This window comes from Loxodonta africana, chromosome 6 (genome assembly GCF_030014295.1).
Source record: "Loxodonta africana isolate mLoxAfr1 chromosome 6, mLoxAfr1.hap2, whole genome shotgun sequence".
NCBI classification, from domain to species: Eukaryota; Metazoa; Chordata; class Mammalia; order Proboscidea; family Elephantidae; genus Loxodonta; species Loxodonta africana.
The window spans coordinates 83,920,476-83,938,372 of record NC_087347.1 but is presented as its reverse complement, the minus strand read 5'-3'; positions in this window follow the sequence as shown (position 1 = coordinate 83,938,372).

Genomic DNA, 17,897 nt, shown 5'->3' with positions numbered 1-17,897 from the left:
GAACTGGACCAATGAGCAACATCAGGATAAACGGAGAAAAGGTTGAAGTTGTCAAGGATTTCATTTTACTTAGATCCACAATCAACAGCCATGGAAGCAGCAGTCCAGGAATCAAAAGATGCATTGCATTGGGTAAATCTGCTGCAAAGGACCTCTTTAAAGTGTTGAAGAGCAAAGATATCACCTTGAAAACTAAGGTACGCCTGACCCAAGCCATGGTATTTTCAATCCCATCATATACATGTGAAAGCTGGACAATGAATAAGGAAGACTGAAGAAGAATTGACACCTTTGAATTGTGGTGTTGGCGAAGAATATTGAATATACCATGGACTGCCAGAAGAACAAACAAACCTGTCTTAGAAGAAGTACAGCCAGAATGCTCCTTAAAAGCAAGGATGGTAAGACTGTGGCTCCCATACTTTGGACATGTTGTCAAGAGGGATCAGTCCCTGGAGAAAGACATCATGCTTGGCAGAGTACAGGGTCAGCGGAAAAGAGGAAGACCCTCAACAAGGTGGATTGACACAGTGGCTGCAACAATGAACTCAAGCATAATGATTGTAAGGATGGCTCAGGACTGGGTGGTGTTTCGTTCTGTTGTGCATGGGGTCACTATGGGTTGGAACTGACTCGATGGCACCTAACAACAACGACGACTATCTGCCAGGCGCTCAGCTGCTAACCAAAAGTTAGTGGTTAGGTCCCACCCTGCAGCTCAGAGGGAAAAAGACCTAATGATCTGTTTCCATAAAGATTACAGCCAAGAAAACTCTATAGGGCATTTCTACACTGTCGCACAGGGTCACTATGAGTCAGATTCAACTCAACGGCACCCAACGACAATATATATAATGTCTATATATTTTTTTTTTATATATATTCATATTTAAAAAAAAAATTCATATACACACACATAATTTAATGTTGTTGTTGTTAGGTGTCGTCGAGTCGGTTCTGACTCATAGCGACCCTATGCACAGCAGAACAAAACACTGCCCGGTCTTGAGCCGTCCTTACAATTGTTATGCTTGAGCTTATCTTTGCAGCCGCTGTGCCAATCCATCTCTTTGAGGGTCTTCCTCTTTTCCGCTGACCCTGTACTCTGCCAAGCATGATGTCCTTCTCCAGGGACTGATCCTTCTTGACAACATGTCCAAAGTATGTAAGATGCAGTCTCACCATCCTTGCTTCTAAAGAACATTTTGGTTGTACTACTTCTAAGACAGATTTGTTCATTCTTCTGGCAGTCCATGGTATATTCAATATTCTTCACCAACACCACAATTCAAAGGTGTCAGTTCTTCTTCAGTCTTCCTTATTCATTGTCCAGCTTTCACATGTATATGATGGGATTGAAAATACCATGGCTTGGGTCAGGCACACCTTAGTCTTCCAGGTGACATCTTTGCTCTTCAACACTTTAAAGAGGTCCTTTGCAGCAGATTTACCCAATGCAACGTGTCTTTTGATTTCTTGACTGCTGCTTCCATGGCTGTTGATTGTGGATCCAAGTAAAGTGAAATCCTTGACAACTTCGGTCTTTTTTCCATTTATCCTGATGTTGTTCATTGGTCCATTTGTGAGGATTTTTGTTTTCTTTATGTTGCGGTTCAATCCATACTGAAGGCTGTGGTCTTTGATCTTCATTAGTAAGTGCTTCAAATCCTCTTCTCTTTCAGCAAGCAAGGTTGCGTCATCTGCATAACGCAGGTTGTTGATGAGTTTTTCTCCTATCCTGATGCCCCGTTCTTATTCATATAGTCCATCTTCTTGGTTTATTTGCTCAGCATACAGATTAAATAGGTATGGTGAAAGAATACAACCCTGACGCACACCTTTCCTGACTTTAAACCAATCAGTATTCCCTTGTTCTGTCCTAACAACTGCCTCTTGATCTATGTAAAGGTTCCTCATGAGCACAATTAAGTGTTCTGGAATTCCCATTTTTCGCAAAATTATCCATAGTTTGTTATGACCCACACAGTCGAATACCTTTGCATAGACAATAAAACACAGGTAAACATTCTTCTGGTAGTCTCCGCTTTCAGCCAGGATCCATCTGACATCAGCAATGATATCCCTGGTTCCACGTCCTCTTCTGAAACCGGCCTGAATTTCTGGCAGTTTCCTGCCAATATACTGCTGCAGCCATTTTTGAATGATCTTCAGCAAAATTTTGCTTGCGTGTGATATTAATGATATTGTTCTATAATTTCCACATCTGGTTGGATTACCTTTCTTGGGAACATAATTTAATAGAAAAGAGAATATGTAAGTAGGAAATAACTCTAGAGCTAGAGATTTAATTGTAGAAAAAGAAGTCAAAGAATTTATGAATTAACCATCTTAGCATATAATTATTATTCATTATAGAAATGAGACATCTTTGAAAAAGAAAACAAAGGAAAGACAGAAAAGAAAGTTTCATCCCTAAAGAGCTAACTTGTAAAAAGGCTTTCATTCTTCAGTGAAGGAGAACAATGACGGTGGGAGGGGATACAGGGGAAGAGGGAGCAGCTACCTACAACCCAGAATTTATTCTCCTGTAAGGAGTGCTTTGTGATGACTCTGGAGCCCCTAGGTAAAAGCCAAAGTTGATCAAAAGGGTGAAGATTAACAAAAACCTGGTGAAACGCCCATTTTAAATCAGGCATCTCAGTAACCTATTTAAGTTAACTATATCAAAAATCACTAAAAGACAAAATTATTAGAGTTGCTTAAAGCTACTTCTGGGGAAATTGGTCTTTTTTGTGCCATTGTGTGAACCTGAGCAAGCTAGTTAATGCCTTTGGACCTCAGTTTCCTCATCTGTAAAATGAGGTTGAGGGACGTAATGATCTCTAGTGTCTCTTCCAAACTTCAAAACTAAGAATTTAAAATACTGTTTTTGCTGCTGTTGCTTATTGTAAGAAAATTGGGATGAGTTCGTTTGTTTGTTTTAGCAATCCTCTTCCACTAGTTTAAATCCCCAAAGAAACACTCTGCAGTACTGATATGCAGGATTTACAAATACTATGAGGGTATGCTATTCTTTGGGTTTCATCATCAAAGGCTACCACAGCATTGAAGCAAAGGGGTTAGATTAGAGGAAATTCAAAAACACAGCAAAAGTTTAGGACAACCTTGCATTTGAAATGCTCACGCGTAGTCTCAGAAGACAGAAAAGGAAAGCCACAGAGCTATTGTGCTTCCTTCTGGCTCTGCCACTTCCTAGTTGTATTCTCCTAGGTAAGTCGAACAACTTTCTATGCCTTCTTTTCCTCCTCCCTAAAATGCTAATAATAGTGTCTATCTCAGAATTGATAATCTAGTTACGTAGAGGATCCAGAATAGTGCTTTGTGATCATTGTAATCGCTATCTTAAATAAATGTTATCAATATTTTTGCTAGTTTATTTTTCCTCTACTCATATGGATATGTGGTGGCTATTTTTTAAAGTCATCTTTGATAGCAGATTGCAGTGACCTCATTTTGCCCTAGTTTGATTTCTTCTTAGGATCATAGTCTCTATTCAATGAGACTTTCTTTTAAAAATCTCACAAATTAGAAAGTGGAGAAATGTAGGAAGTTAAGAGCTGTATTAAAAGCAGGGATGACCCCACTCCCAAACATGGAAGCACATTCAAGAGAAGATGAGTTAAATAACTGAGTTAATTCTGCTGCTTAAACAACAGTTTGGATTTCTAGTCTGTGTTTTGTTTTGTTTTTATAAATTTTTTATTTTACTTTAGATGAAGGTTTACAGAACAAACTAGTTTCTCATTAAACAGTTGTACACGTATTGTTTTATGACATTGGTTAACAACTCCATGACATGTCAATACTCTCGTTTCTCAACCTTAGGTTCCTTATTACCAGCTTTCCTGTCCCCTCCTGCCTTCTAGTCCTTGCCCCTGGGCTCATGCGCCCCTTTAGTCTTGTTTTGTTTTATTGGCCTGTCCAATTTTTGGCAGAAGGGTGAACCTCAGGAATGACTTCATTGCTGAGCTAAAAGGGTGTCTAGGGCCCACAGTCTCAGGGTTTCCCCAGTCTCTGTCAGGCTAGCAAGTCTGGTCTTTCTTTTTGAGATGGAATTCTGTTCTACATTTTTCTCCAGCTCTGTCTGGGACCCTCTGTTGTGATCCCTGTCAGTGCAGTCAGTGGTGGTAGCCAGGCACCATCTAGTTGTGCTGGACTCAGTTTGGTGGAGGCCACGGTAGATGTGGTCCATTAGTCCTAGTCCTTTGGACTAATCTTTCCATTATATCTTTAGCTTTCTTCATTCTTCCTTGCTATCGAATGGGTAAGACCAGTGGAATATCTTAGATGGCTGCTCACAGGCTTTTAAGACCCCAGATGCTACTCACCAAAGTAGAATGTAGAACATTTTCTTCATAAACTATGTTATGCCAGTTGAGCTAGATGTTCCCCGAGACCATGGTCCCTACAGCCCTCAGCCCAGCAATTCAGTCCTTCAGGGAGTTTGGATGTGGATATCTATTCTATGTTTTTTTCTACGTTGCTAATACACATTCATTTTAATCTGAGTCAGTTGCCAAACTGCATGGTGACAGCACTATAGCATATTAATTTAGCTGTCCATCTAGAAACACCTTTCCTCATGGTGGTAAGCACTGTGGGATCCTCACTTCCCTTTATGTTGCTATAAAGTGATCCTTGTGTACATCTCCAGTTTTCTCTCTACACTCTCCTCTTTTCACCCTTCCTTTTTCTCTCTCTCCTTTCCCCTCTCCTTAGATTTGTCCATCAGAGGTAATCAGTACATTTGAGTCTAAGGCACTGCCATAATCTGGACCACCTCATCAGAAGGCAACTTAGGTGGCTGCTTCTGTTTAAAGTCTGGAGGAATTCCCAAAAAGAAAAAATGCTCTTTGTTTCCACCCAAGTACATCTCTTTCCCTTCTCCTGATGAAATTCCTGGATTAGAAATCAGTTTCTCTGTGTAAATCAATAACCTCTCCTGGCAATCTCTTTCAAAAGGAAGCTACTCAAGGGAGTGTTCATCATTAAGCTCTTAACACCTCTGCGTGAGGGATTTTCATCAGCTTTTTCCCACTATGAAAGGACAGCTTGACCCTGCGAATGAGGCTTGGGTTATGGAAGGCTGCACAGACACCCAGGCTGGGGGCGGCGGGGGCGGGGGGGGGGGTGGAAAAGCAGTAGGATTGGTTTCAAAAGCCAGAGGGATGACGGATTTGCACACATTTCAAATATTTCTATAGCATTCTTCATAGGACCACTTTTAGGCACGTGGAACATAGTTTTGGTAACTGAAGTGCCGCTGAGGTGCAAAGGACAGAATAGGAGGAGAATAGGGGTGCACAGTTTGTCCCCATCAGCAGCTCCAGTAGTTACCTCAGGGCGTGTAAATCCTAGCCACAAAGGTTGGTGGTGACTTGAGGTACTGGAGAAGGTTATGGTGGCAGAAACAGTGACATATATATGAGTACCCTCTCGGGGGTGGTGGCTGGGCCAAAAACAGGAATTCAGGTCCTGGGAGGCAAATGTGAGGCTCATCCTGGGCCCAATGCCGATAGGAAATATGCAGGAGAGGGAAGTTTTAGCCACATATGGTGGACAGAGTTTTCAGAAACTGACAGCAGAGCAGGTGCTACACAAAGAACATAAGCTACTTAGAATGCTGGCCACCCACACGCTGAAAGGGGACCCTTAAAAAAATAGCAACAACTGTCTATGTCTAAGACTGTATATCTATCACGTATGCTGCAAAACTTGCCTTGTTCTCAAGCTTTGACAAAAACAAGGTAGAAATTCTAGCTTTGTAGTTTCTAAGAGACAACTATGTATTAACTGTTTGCTTCTGCTTCAAGGAACCAGAAGTGTTTACTGGGACACAATCAACAAGACAACGGGGCACTCTGCCTTTCCCTTTGATCTGCATCAACCATGCAAATCAGCATTTTCTCAATTTCCCAGGACCTGAAGCCAAGCCAAGCCAACTGGAGGCTTGAAGGACTGTACATCTGCCCTCTAGTCCATTGTTTTCTTAGTTGTTTTTCCTGAGATTTTCAGAGAAGACTGTATTAACTGCAGACAGATGCCTCTGTTGTCTTAGCTGATGCAGAACAAGGAAATAAAATTGACCAATTTTAGAAAGCATAAATGCAAATTGGATTTCTGTTTGGTGAAAATTTTCTCAATCCTTCCTGTGCATTAAAAAGAAAAAAAAAATTGTATGTTTGTTCTAAGTTAAAATATTTTTTCTGTCTTTAGAAAATTACAATTTAAAGCAAAAGAGTTAAAATCTGATTTCCAAGACTGACTGTTTGTTTGCTAGATGTGTTTGTGGGCAAACTCTGCAGAATCACTATACTAGGTGTACATTAGAGTTTATAGGAGTTGTTTTCCAGACCTTCAATCCATTTCTGAACACTCTTAAGAGGCTTTTCAGGGGAAAAAAAAAAAAAATGACCGCATTGTTTAGTATTCCAACACCACCTGTAAGGCCAGCATTTTATTTCTCATACGTAGAGGTGAGCATTTCAGATTATGGGCATAATCTCACTTTATTTACCTTCAATGGGTAATGCCCAAGAGGTGGGCCCAACAGCAAATGAAATCCCCTGCTGAAGCAGAGACAGTTACAGCACAACCATCCTGTCTTTTTGAAGAATAACAGAACTGGAAAGATATTGTTTGGCTGTTTCCTATGAACCAAACCAAAAAACCAAAACTGTTGCCATCAAGTTGATTCCAACTAATGACAACCCCATGCGTTACAGAGTAGAACCACTCCACAGGGTTTTCTTGGCCATAGTTTTTATGGAAGCAGATTGCCAGGCCTTTCTTCCATGGCACTGCTGGATGTGTTTGAACCGTCAATCTTTTGGTTAGTAGATGAGAGCAAACTGCTTGCACCACCCAGGGATCTTTGAACAATTATATTTTAATACAATGCCCCAATCTATCTCTACGCTATTTCTTTCTTTCTTTCTTTTTTTAGTAACATTTTATTGTGTTTTTGGTGAAAGTTTACACAGCAAATTAGGCTCTCGTTTAACAGTTACTCACAAACTGTTCAGTGATACTGGTTACGTTTTTTCACAATGTGTCAACATTCTCATTAATTCCATTCGGGGCGCTTCATTACCAGTAAACTGGTTTCCCTGTCCCCTTACCCTTTCACCTTTGCTTTGGAGTAATTGTTGACCATTTGGTCTCACATAGACAATTTTTCAAAGGTACACAGGACTCACAGGTACTATTCTTCATCTTAGGAGCCAATTTCTTATTTAGCTAAAAGGTGACCTCAGAGGGTCATTTTAGTTCAGGGTTTAAGGACTATCTCAGGGCAATAGTATCGGAGAGTCCTCTAGTCTCGACTGGTCCAGTAAGTCTGAACTTTTAAAGAATTTGAGTTCTGTTCCAAATTTTTTCCCATTCTATCAGGATCCATCTATTGTGGCCCTGATCAGAGAGATTAGCAGTGGTGGCCAGGCACCACCTCTTTCTTCTGGTCTTACTGTAGATGTGGTTCGTATAGACCATTAATCCCGTAGACGGGTTTCCTCTCAGTCTTTGGTTTCTTTCTTTGTCTTTTGTTTCAGATGAGAAGAGACTGATAGTTGTATCTTGGATGAGGGCCTCCGCCCTATTTCTAATTCAGTTTTGAATCTCTCTAGTACATGCTACTGCCATAGTTTTATCTTTTTAAAGCACTATTTAGCATAATTAAAACAATAATCCTGCCAAGTTCTAACAAACATTTCTTAATTCTGAAACTGAGAGGGTTCAAAGAGCCAAAGTTAAAGTTAGTTTCATTTTCCTGCTACCAGTTACCAGCTGCCATTGAGTCAGTTCCGACTCGTGGCGACCCCATGTGTGTCAGAGTAGAACTGCCCTCCATAGGGTTTCCAATGGCTGATTTTTCAGAAATAGATTGCCAGGACTTTCTTCTGAGGTACCTCTGCATAGACTCACACTGCCCACCTTCCAGTTAGCAGCCAAGTACGTTAACTGTTTGTACCACCCAGGGATTTCCTATTTTCCTGCTGAGATAGACAAAATTTAGGCAAGAAAGTCATTGATCAGAGGTGTTTTTAGGTCATCCTCTCCTCCTCTGGGTCTCCTTTTGAAAGAGTTAAGGGGCAATAAGTAAGTTTTCACCTACTCATTAAGCCTAACTTGTATGGCTTAAAAATAAGAATCCTTTTTTTTAAATTTTTTCTTTGGAAATTCCTACAAAAACACCCAAACAGAAAGAAAATGGCTAGTGTATTTGTATATCACCAGACAGTTTGCCAGTGACTTACATGTTAAATTCCTCAACACTCGGAAATTGGCAAGACAAGACTTTCTCCAGTTTATGTTTGGAAATAAAATCGAGGGTTAAGGAGAGGACATGACGGGCACAAGAGCGAACAGTTTTGCAACTGGTATGACTGGAACTTGAATGCTGGTCATCTGTCTCCCAAGTTTCTGGTGAGTATTTAAATGCCATTTCATTTACAGAACGTGAACATTCCTCTGAAGAGAGATATCACACATTCAGCTGCTCCCTAGAGCTAAGCTGCTACCTTGCAAATCTTACAACAGTGTCCTGTTTTTATCCTCCTGCTGGGAGGCCAAAAGTATTTATTTTATTCTACATAAAGCAGAAGAGAAAGCACCCTGGAACTAAGGTATTTCTAGTGGCGATACAGGGCCTATCATGACCTTTCAGTGAACTTGAGACTATGCAGCAGGTTGGGGTGGGAGGGCAGAGTGGTCAGGTGACCGCATTGCCATCTGTAGTTCTGGACTGGTCATCTGGCCAGTGCTGACCTTTCAGAACATGATCCAGTGAAACCGAAACCCTGAGAGCGGCTGGCAGGCAAAATCTGCTCCTCAATGTCAGTTTCACTGCTGAGTCGTTTAATTGTCCACTACAACTTGTAAGGAACCCATTAGGCTTAGGTCATGAACCTCCCATTTAGAATTAATGGATAATCAAATCCTATCTGATCGGAAATGCTTTGTCTTAAATGTTTTTCCTTCATGATTATTAGTATCTAACATTTTAGTAACATAAACTTTAATAGAATGGCATCCCTTTATAAAGGTGGCTTTAAGGGATTAACATCTGTTGTCAAAGCTCACACATAAAGAGGATATAATTCTATTATTAAAATTATATCCCAAACCACACAATGATACACATTGCAGTAGTGTTTTAGTATACTAGTAGAGTGATTTTTAATAATTTATTCTCTGGAAGCTTTAAAAAGACAGAGCTTAAACTATTTTTTTCTTCCATAAAATTGATGTTCTTCCATCTCATTTGCCTTGAAATTTTACCAAGCTTTCACCCAGTGATCAATCATTTATTCATTCACCTACCAAAATCGTATTGAGCATCTTCCAGGTACTATACTGTGTTATGTACTTGGGACAACAAAAACGAGTAAGACCCTGTTTACAAGAAGCTTGCAATTTAGTTAGGATGAGAAACATATTCAGATGTAATTATAAATCAGGCTTGATAAGAAAAGACTATTTATGCATGAGACTTCGGAGCAGGTGTACTGAAGACACATGAGGTTGATTTCTTCAAGAATGAAGAGCCAAGGAAAGCTTAGAACATGTAGAATTTGAGCTGTTAATGAAAACCCGGGAGAAAATGACAAGGAGGCAAATAGATCTCAGGAGCGAGGTTAAGCTAGTGCTAAGCATTTTGGAATAAGCTTCATATAAGCAATAATTAAAATCATGGAAGTTTATGACAGAGAAAGAAAGGCAGAAGATAAAGGAGAGATCATTGAGGAAAATCTTCATTTAAGGTAGAGGAGAAATTAAAAATAGAGAAATAAAATGAGAACTATTGACAGCCTAGTATCATTCCTAGGGCAGTACAAATGTTTAACACACTTGTCTGCTAACCAAAAGGTTGGTTGGTGGTTCAAGTCCACACAGAGGCATCTTAGAAGAAATGTTTACTACTTCTGAAAAACCAGCTATTGAAAACTCTGTGGAGCACAGTTCTACTCAAACACACATAGGGTTGCGATTAGTCAGAGTTAACTCGATGGCAACTGATTTTAAGGAACAGAACAGTTTGAAATGTAGTGAGCTAAACAATTTTACAAGGCTATTCTAATCTTATCATCATACTTGAAAACCTAACAGTAATAACATTAACCAAAAGCTGTATGAGTTGAAAAACCCATTAGTCTTGATTTGAAACTTGAAAAACCTGGCTCCCAAGTCCTGTCAACTATTAATTTTTTTTGGACACAGAGGCAGTAACATATTTAGTCCATACCTCAGTTTACCCTGAAACCTAAAAGAAAGATAGGATCTGAAAGCTATTTCTCTTTTCATGACGTATTTGAGTATAACTGGAGTTTCTTGAAAAAAAAAAAAAACTATTCCGTAAATTTAAGATGTATCATTGCTCTAAGTGGCCCATATCTATTTATAAGACCAAGCCTGCTAGGAGTGAAAAATGCTCATCTAAATAGCCAGTAATTATTTAATTATGTGACAGTCCATAAGTTATACCTATCTGCACATAGCATGTTCTCTAAAAACGTGTACCAATAACTCTAAGGTAATTCTCCAAAGAGGCTATTAGTCTGTTGTGTCACAGGATATTATGTTATTAATAATACACAGATGAAAGAAAATTGTCCAGTTAATGTGGTTAGCTAGAGACACAAATTGAGAGTCAAGATTCATTGGTTCTATTTTGAGCTTCACCACTGACTCTGAGCTTTCAGAAGTCACATATTCTTCAAAATAATATTGATCCCTTGCAGGTACGGGACTTTAAAACCAGGTAATTTTGAAGTTCTCTGAGGTCTTCAGAAGCAGGAGCATTAATTTTTTCCAATTAGCTAAGGATCTTACAAGTTTTCAAAAGCATATGTCATTTCTGTTCTATTATGCACCCACGCTGCATATAAGGGCTTTGAAATATTTTACATTTAGATAGAAGCATTTTTAAAAGACAAATTTACTAAATGAGCCATGAAGTAAAATATCATGAACATGATCTCATTTGCAAAAACAACTAGGATCTAAAGTAGATATTTAAACAACAGTTCTAGTGAAAGGTAATAAAGAAATATGTAACAAGTATGTTTTAAAATAAATGCACACATCAAAACGCATACTTTCATAAAATGTAAAATAATTATTTTGTAAGATTAATATTATTTCAAGTTTGAGACAAATGACAGTATCAGAGAACACCTGTGTTTTTACAGCTAATCAAGAAATCACGTATATAGTATTTGAATGACAGACAAATATCCTATGAAGACTGCCAATTAGATTCTTCTATGGGTGGACTAAGGCTCCAGGAGTTTTCATTTTACTTCTGTTTCCCTGTTGGAGTCCCTTTCAAGCTGTCAGAACTTGGGAAGAACCAGGGCTTTGTTTTTTTTTTTTTTTTTTTTATTAATACCTTTCATTTTCCTACTTGGTGTCAAGTTTTGAAAATTTAAATGTGACAAAACTCCATGGGACATGACATGATTCAGTTAGCATTTTGACTGGGTAATGATCCACAAGTTAATATCAACAAGAGATTAGGGTAGAAAAGATGATTATTACTAGGGAAAAAAATTACAGTGTCAGGTATGTCTCTTAAGATTAGTTGTATCAGGGTTCTTTAAAATGACTTCAAAGGAAAGAGAGGATAATTCATACTGTGTTTTATTTTAGGAGATGCTACCAAGAGCAAGAATATATGTCAAAAGATTTTAAAAAGTATGTATATATGTGTGTGTGTATATATATATAGAACATTCTTCTATGATATATGTATCATAGAAGAAAGTTCAGGATTTCTTAAGCAATTAGTATCTAAAAAAAAAAAAAATTTTTTTTTTTAGTATCTACCCTGAATTTTTTTTTTTTACCCTGAATTTATGTTATTCGTTCTTTATTACTTACTTTTATATTCTATAGACTACCAAGGCTTTATTTTTCATTTAGCACTGGGTAGTAATAACCTATTTTACCTTCAGAATCACAGGAGGGGAAAGGGAAAGAATAACATCTGTATAACAGCCGAACTCAGAGAAGGGTCTGCCCATTCTATTGCCCTCTTTCCTCTATCCCTTCTCCTCTTCTCTCTTACATACTTTATGCTCCATACCCCCATTCCCAACTCTTGTTTTCCTTCAACCATTAAGAATTTATGTAAATCTTATTAGAATGTTAGAATCAATTGAGGAAGTTCTGTGAAAAAAGACAAGGGATATGAGCAAAATACTTATCTTCAAGGTTATTTATTGCAGCAACATTATCGCTATGATATTAGCAAAAAATTGGATGATATCTGTATCCATCTATAGGGGATAGGTTAAACAATGGCATAGTCACATGTTGGTGGTGTCGTTAGGTTCCTACTCAGAGTGACTCTATGTACAACAGAACGAAACACTGCCTGGTCCTGTGCCATTCTCACGATCGTTTTTATATTTGAACCCATTGTTCCTTGCAGTTGCAGCCACTTTGTCAATCCATCTCATTGAGGATCTTTCTCTTTTGTGCTGACCCTCTACTTTACCAAGCATGATATTCACATAGCAGAATACTATTCAGTTTTACAGAGAACTCCCTTAATACTGAAAGTAAGGTGGAGTCCAGTGTGTATTGTGCATTACCTTTTACGTAATGGAATTAATATTCACATTTTCTCAAATTTGTTTAAGTTGGAAGGATAAGAAGGAAATTAATAAAAATGGTCACAGGGAATAGATGGGGGTAGGGTAGCAGTGAGGCTTCTTAATATATCGTTTTGATTTTTCAGCCATGTGAATGTATTATCTTTTTGTAAAAGTGCAGAGTAGCATTCAACAAATGTTTGTTGAATGAATAAATAATTAAGTGGACACAAAAGGCCCAAAGTTAGTTATGCTGTCAAATTAAAATAAAAAAATTAAAATAGCTTACTAAAATTCTCTAGCTGTTGCACTGCACTCTGAGTTTTTACTTCCTTTTTCCTTATAACTCAGTGGATTGAGTTCTCATTAAAATGCGTAATTTATTCAAAATATCACCCTACCGTGAAGTATTTTATGGATGTGCTTTATTTGTATTCTTTAAATAGAGTTTAAGCTACCCTGAAGTGAAGATCATCTTGTGTGTTTACTTTTATTCTTTCTCCAACATCTCATTTAAGGCCATATTCATAGTCAAGGTTTAATAAATCATCAACCTCTATAAATTCTACTAATGTGTCATATAACTGAAGCTTATTATAGGACATAAAATTTAGATATATTTTATCTTCATTCAAATTAATCAAGTCATATCATTTTACAATGATATGAGTCCTAGTGATACATCATATATTCAGAAATAGTGGCTTTTGGATGGGTTCCAGGTTAAGATAAATCCCCAAGTTCCTTTAGACGACCAATTCGAATATGCGGAGATAATTGATAGTGTTCTGATGTGCTTCAATCTTCATACTACTGTTAGATCTCCTGTCAGAGTAATATGCTTTCATTCTCCTCTCTTTTCTTCAGGAGTCTGGAGGTGTTTCCTCATTACCTGGAAGCATCATTCCACCATTCGCCATGACCAAAGACAAACAAGCAAAAAAAACACCAAGAAAATATATCTGGTTGAATATGTTGGTTAACTACCTTTGGCGAGTAATCAAAAGTCTTTTCTATCATAGGTATAAAAAAAAAAAACTCACTGCTGTAGAGTCGACTCCAACTCATAGTAACTCTATAGAACAAAATAGACTGGCCCATAAGGCTTCAAAGGAGTGGCTGGAAGATTTGAACTGCTGACCTTTTGGTTAGTAGCTATAGTTCTTAACCACTGCGCCACCAGGACTCCATCATAGGTATAGTATTTATTTTATGAAAAGTTTTTGAGTTTCTAGTTAAAGGCTTTTGCTTTGACATTTCCCCTAGAGGCTTTCTATCATGCTGCCTTAGAATCCAGGCTCAGGAGAACACTTCACAGTAGGGCTTCTTTTCTACATTCTTTTAGGGAAAGCCTTCTGTTTTTTTTTTTTCCTGAATTCTGCTCTAGAGTGAAGAGAGATGGACACAGTATTTTCTTTTAATCAGGGCAATGTTAAGCAAATAATAAGTAATCAGTAATGTGTAAATAATAAAGTTACAACATTTAAATTTATATGTGAAGTCTAATTGCATATAATCTACTTGTTCATTAACAACAACAAAAAAATATTACCAGAAGTATCATTTAACGCCATCAATTTAAGGTAAGGAAACCCTGATGGCGTAATGGTTAAGAGCTAAGGCTGCTAACCAAGAGGCTGGCAGTTTGAATCTACCAGGTGCTCCCTGAAAACTCTCTGGGGCAGGTCTACTCTGTCCTATAGGGTAGCTATGAGTCAGAATGGGTTTGGTTTTTTTTTTTTTTTGTATTTAAGCTAAAACGTCTAATGAATGTTACTGTGTGAAGATGAATAGTACTCATAATGTTATTTGTTAAATGAATGGAGGTAGAAAATATGTTTAATAATATTACCTTGAAATAGTATGTTTGCAGATGCTTAGAGAATAAAGTTCCAAAATGCTTTATGGAAGACACAACATTTCAGTAAGTTTTATAAAGATTTGAAAGGATTTGACAACAGAAAAGATGGAATGACCATTCCATATAGATCCATAGGCTTACTTGTCTAGCTGAACGCATTGGACTGAAAAATTCAATGGATCTTAAAAAGAGAGAAGAATGATACAGAAGGCACACACAAGAAATGAATCTAAAATAGAGAACAAAAACTTGAACTTCACAAACGTATTTCATTTAGCCTACACTGACTTAGTTTCAACTTGTACAAATTGGAGATTTTACATGAGGATTCCTGATTTTCATCTTCTCTTTACAAAGCACAGGACAATCAGGAGTGGCTTGCCCTCCTGGCAACAATCATCCATCTAATTAGAGACTACCTGCTTTATATGGGGCACACACTCTTGAATTGCCTTTGATTTCTACATGACCACTTTTCTTCACCTAAGTTACTTCCCTGAACCCTGAAGACAGTTAAGTTTTCAAGTCTGTGTTTATGTCTTTCATCAACTAGATGGGTATCCATACCCCTTTCTGTCTGAATCCATGTGGTTTCTGAGTTGGGTAAGTAGTACACAAACCACAACCACTGTCATCACCAGGGGGAACTTGTTAAAAATTTGAGTTCCAGCCCTCTCTCTTTAATAGGTTTGGTGGGGAGCTTGAGAGGTCTAGATTTAAAAATTGTCCAGATAATTCTGATGAATCCAGTCTTCAACAGCCTTTGGAAACCAATGACCTGGGAGAGAGCAACAGGTATATTTAGTCAGTTCTTGAGTGTGAGGAACTGAGCCTAAGCCATTTCTAATTTATTTACAAATGTGACTGTAATTGCTTTGGCTCCTTGCCAGTGGTCCTGGGAATCTTGAGTTATCCCATTGGGTGTTCTGGTAATGGATGCTCTATGAATACAGAATATGAATTTAAAGAAGCATTATTATCATTAAACAAACAGATAAACAAACAAACCTATTCTCTATGCACCAAAAGCCACATATCAGAAGACAGTTATGTCACTGTAATTAACCATCACTCTCCTTTAAATCTCTATCATTATAAGAATTTTCAAGATGGAAGAACTCCAGACTAAATCTTTCAGATGAGAAAATTGAGGACCAAGGAATTGAGAGTCTGATTCAGGGACACACAACTCAGTAGTGGTAGGGTTGGTCTGGGATTCCAGTCTTCTGATCTATTGACCTTTCTTCCGCCACAATGATCCACACCAACTGAAAAGGATAGACGATGACATATACAATCCAAAAGACCAGGCTTTTTCAGGGAGGGTTGAGCACAGGGTTAAAGTGGTATGGAATACAGGTGCTATAAATGTATTCTTTCAACTACCACCCCTTTTAGGCATAAGAGTTCAGGCGTGCAATTTAGCCTACTTTTACTAAACTGAAAACACGGAGACTTGTGTATATTAGAAAAGAAAACACAATAGAATGTTAACTTTCTCTTGTAACGGATGAGTAAATATCTAAAATGATTAGGGCCAGTTTATAAGAACAAAGGCAACTCTCCTACTAAAGTAGAAATACATTAAAACCCAAAACCCAGTGCCGTCGAGGTTAAAATTGATGGGTTAATGTAACATGACTTGTGAGCCAGCAGATGGCACTATTATACGCATTACACAACATCTTAGAGTAAGAATAGTATTTAGTTTCAACCAATATTAACAATTGTGAGTTTGTGGTCATTGTATATAATTTCCAAAATATTTTTATGAAGCATATTTTATTATTGATTTTCATAATTACTAATGTATCAAAAGAAAATAAAATCAAGAAATTAGTACGGTTGTTCTCAGGCTACAATTATGGACCTGAGTGAAATCATTTGAGAAAGATTAAAACGTGTGAAAGTCCACCCCACTCAAAAAATTCAGCAGTTTTAAAAACTACGCATTTGCTCTAAATTGAAGCTATAATGCACAGTTATTTTACAATAATTACTTCAATTAAATTTTAAAAATCAGTAACTACAATTTGCAGGAGTTTAAGTAGCCGTTAGAAGAAATAAATGTGAGTAAAATGTGCAAGTTCTTGTCAAGGAACTTAAGGTCCACTGGAGATGTAAAAAAAACTCTGGTGTGGTGGCGTACTGGTTAAGTGCTATGGCTGCTCACCAAAAGGCTGGCGGTTCAAATCCACCAGGAGCTCCTTGGATACCCCATAGGGCAATTGTACTCCGTCTTATAGGGTTGCTGTGAGTAGGAATCAACCCGATGGCAATGGGTTTGGTTTGGATTTTTTGGAAATGTCAAAGCTAAATGAAGGTAAAACTGAAAATCTATAGAAATAAAATGGAAGGAGAATATGTCGTTTACGTTTGGAATGAAAAATGAGAGTTTTTTTTTTAGAGGCAGGGGATGGGGGAAGAAATGAAGGATATTTTTAAAAGATGCAAAGAGGTGAAAGTACATAGTGTATTCCGGGAAATACATGACTGAAGAGTAGAGCTATGGTGAGTAGTAATTGGACTTGATCTGGAAAGGTGGGTTAGGTCTAAATGAAGAGGGACTTTGACTTTAAAGAATCCATACTGCCCTTTAATTTTTAAATAATAAGGATCTACCTCATTGATAATTTTTCAAGAGGAGAATCATGATTTCATCACTGTTTTACAGTAACTAGCCAATGACTGTATGACGCTTGGATTGGAAGTGACAGAGACTAGAGCTAGGAAAGATGTTTTGGAGGCTAATGCAATAATGAAGACCCCAGGGCGAGAAAGAAAGAGCATAGTATAGAGAAAGTAGATGCCAATGAGAGTTATGTATTGCCAACCAAAAGACTATAAAACCGTCCCGGGAATTTTGGCGTCTTTAAAGTTTCACCACCTGCCACCTAGACATGGGAAGGCCTAGGGAAATATAAAATTCTGTCAGCGGTAGGGGGTGAGAGCTTTTGTTTTTTCATTAAAAAAATAATAATAAATCCAGGTATTTAAAGGTCCTAAGCTCCTCTAACAACTTCTGTTGTTGTTTTTTAATATTATTATTAAAATATCTGTGGTTTTAGAACATTTGAAGCTGTCTTATAGAGAACTATCTCTAAAACACTGTAAACCTTACAAACTAAATGACTCCAAAAGATACAAATCAATTAGATCCAGGATTCAAACGTAAACAAAAAAGTTGATTGACATGTAAATTATACGACAAAGCTGAAAAACCTACTTCCTCCAGCTGTCCTGCCACAACTCCTGAAACACCCATTTCCCAACCCATTAAAGATTTGGTCCCCTTAATTAAGGTATTACATTTCTAGGACTGCATTCATCCGTGCAACAAACATTGATTGCCTACCCTGTGTCAGGACTCTGAAGGTTCCTGGGGAAACAAAGATGAATGAAATGGGATCCCTGTGTTC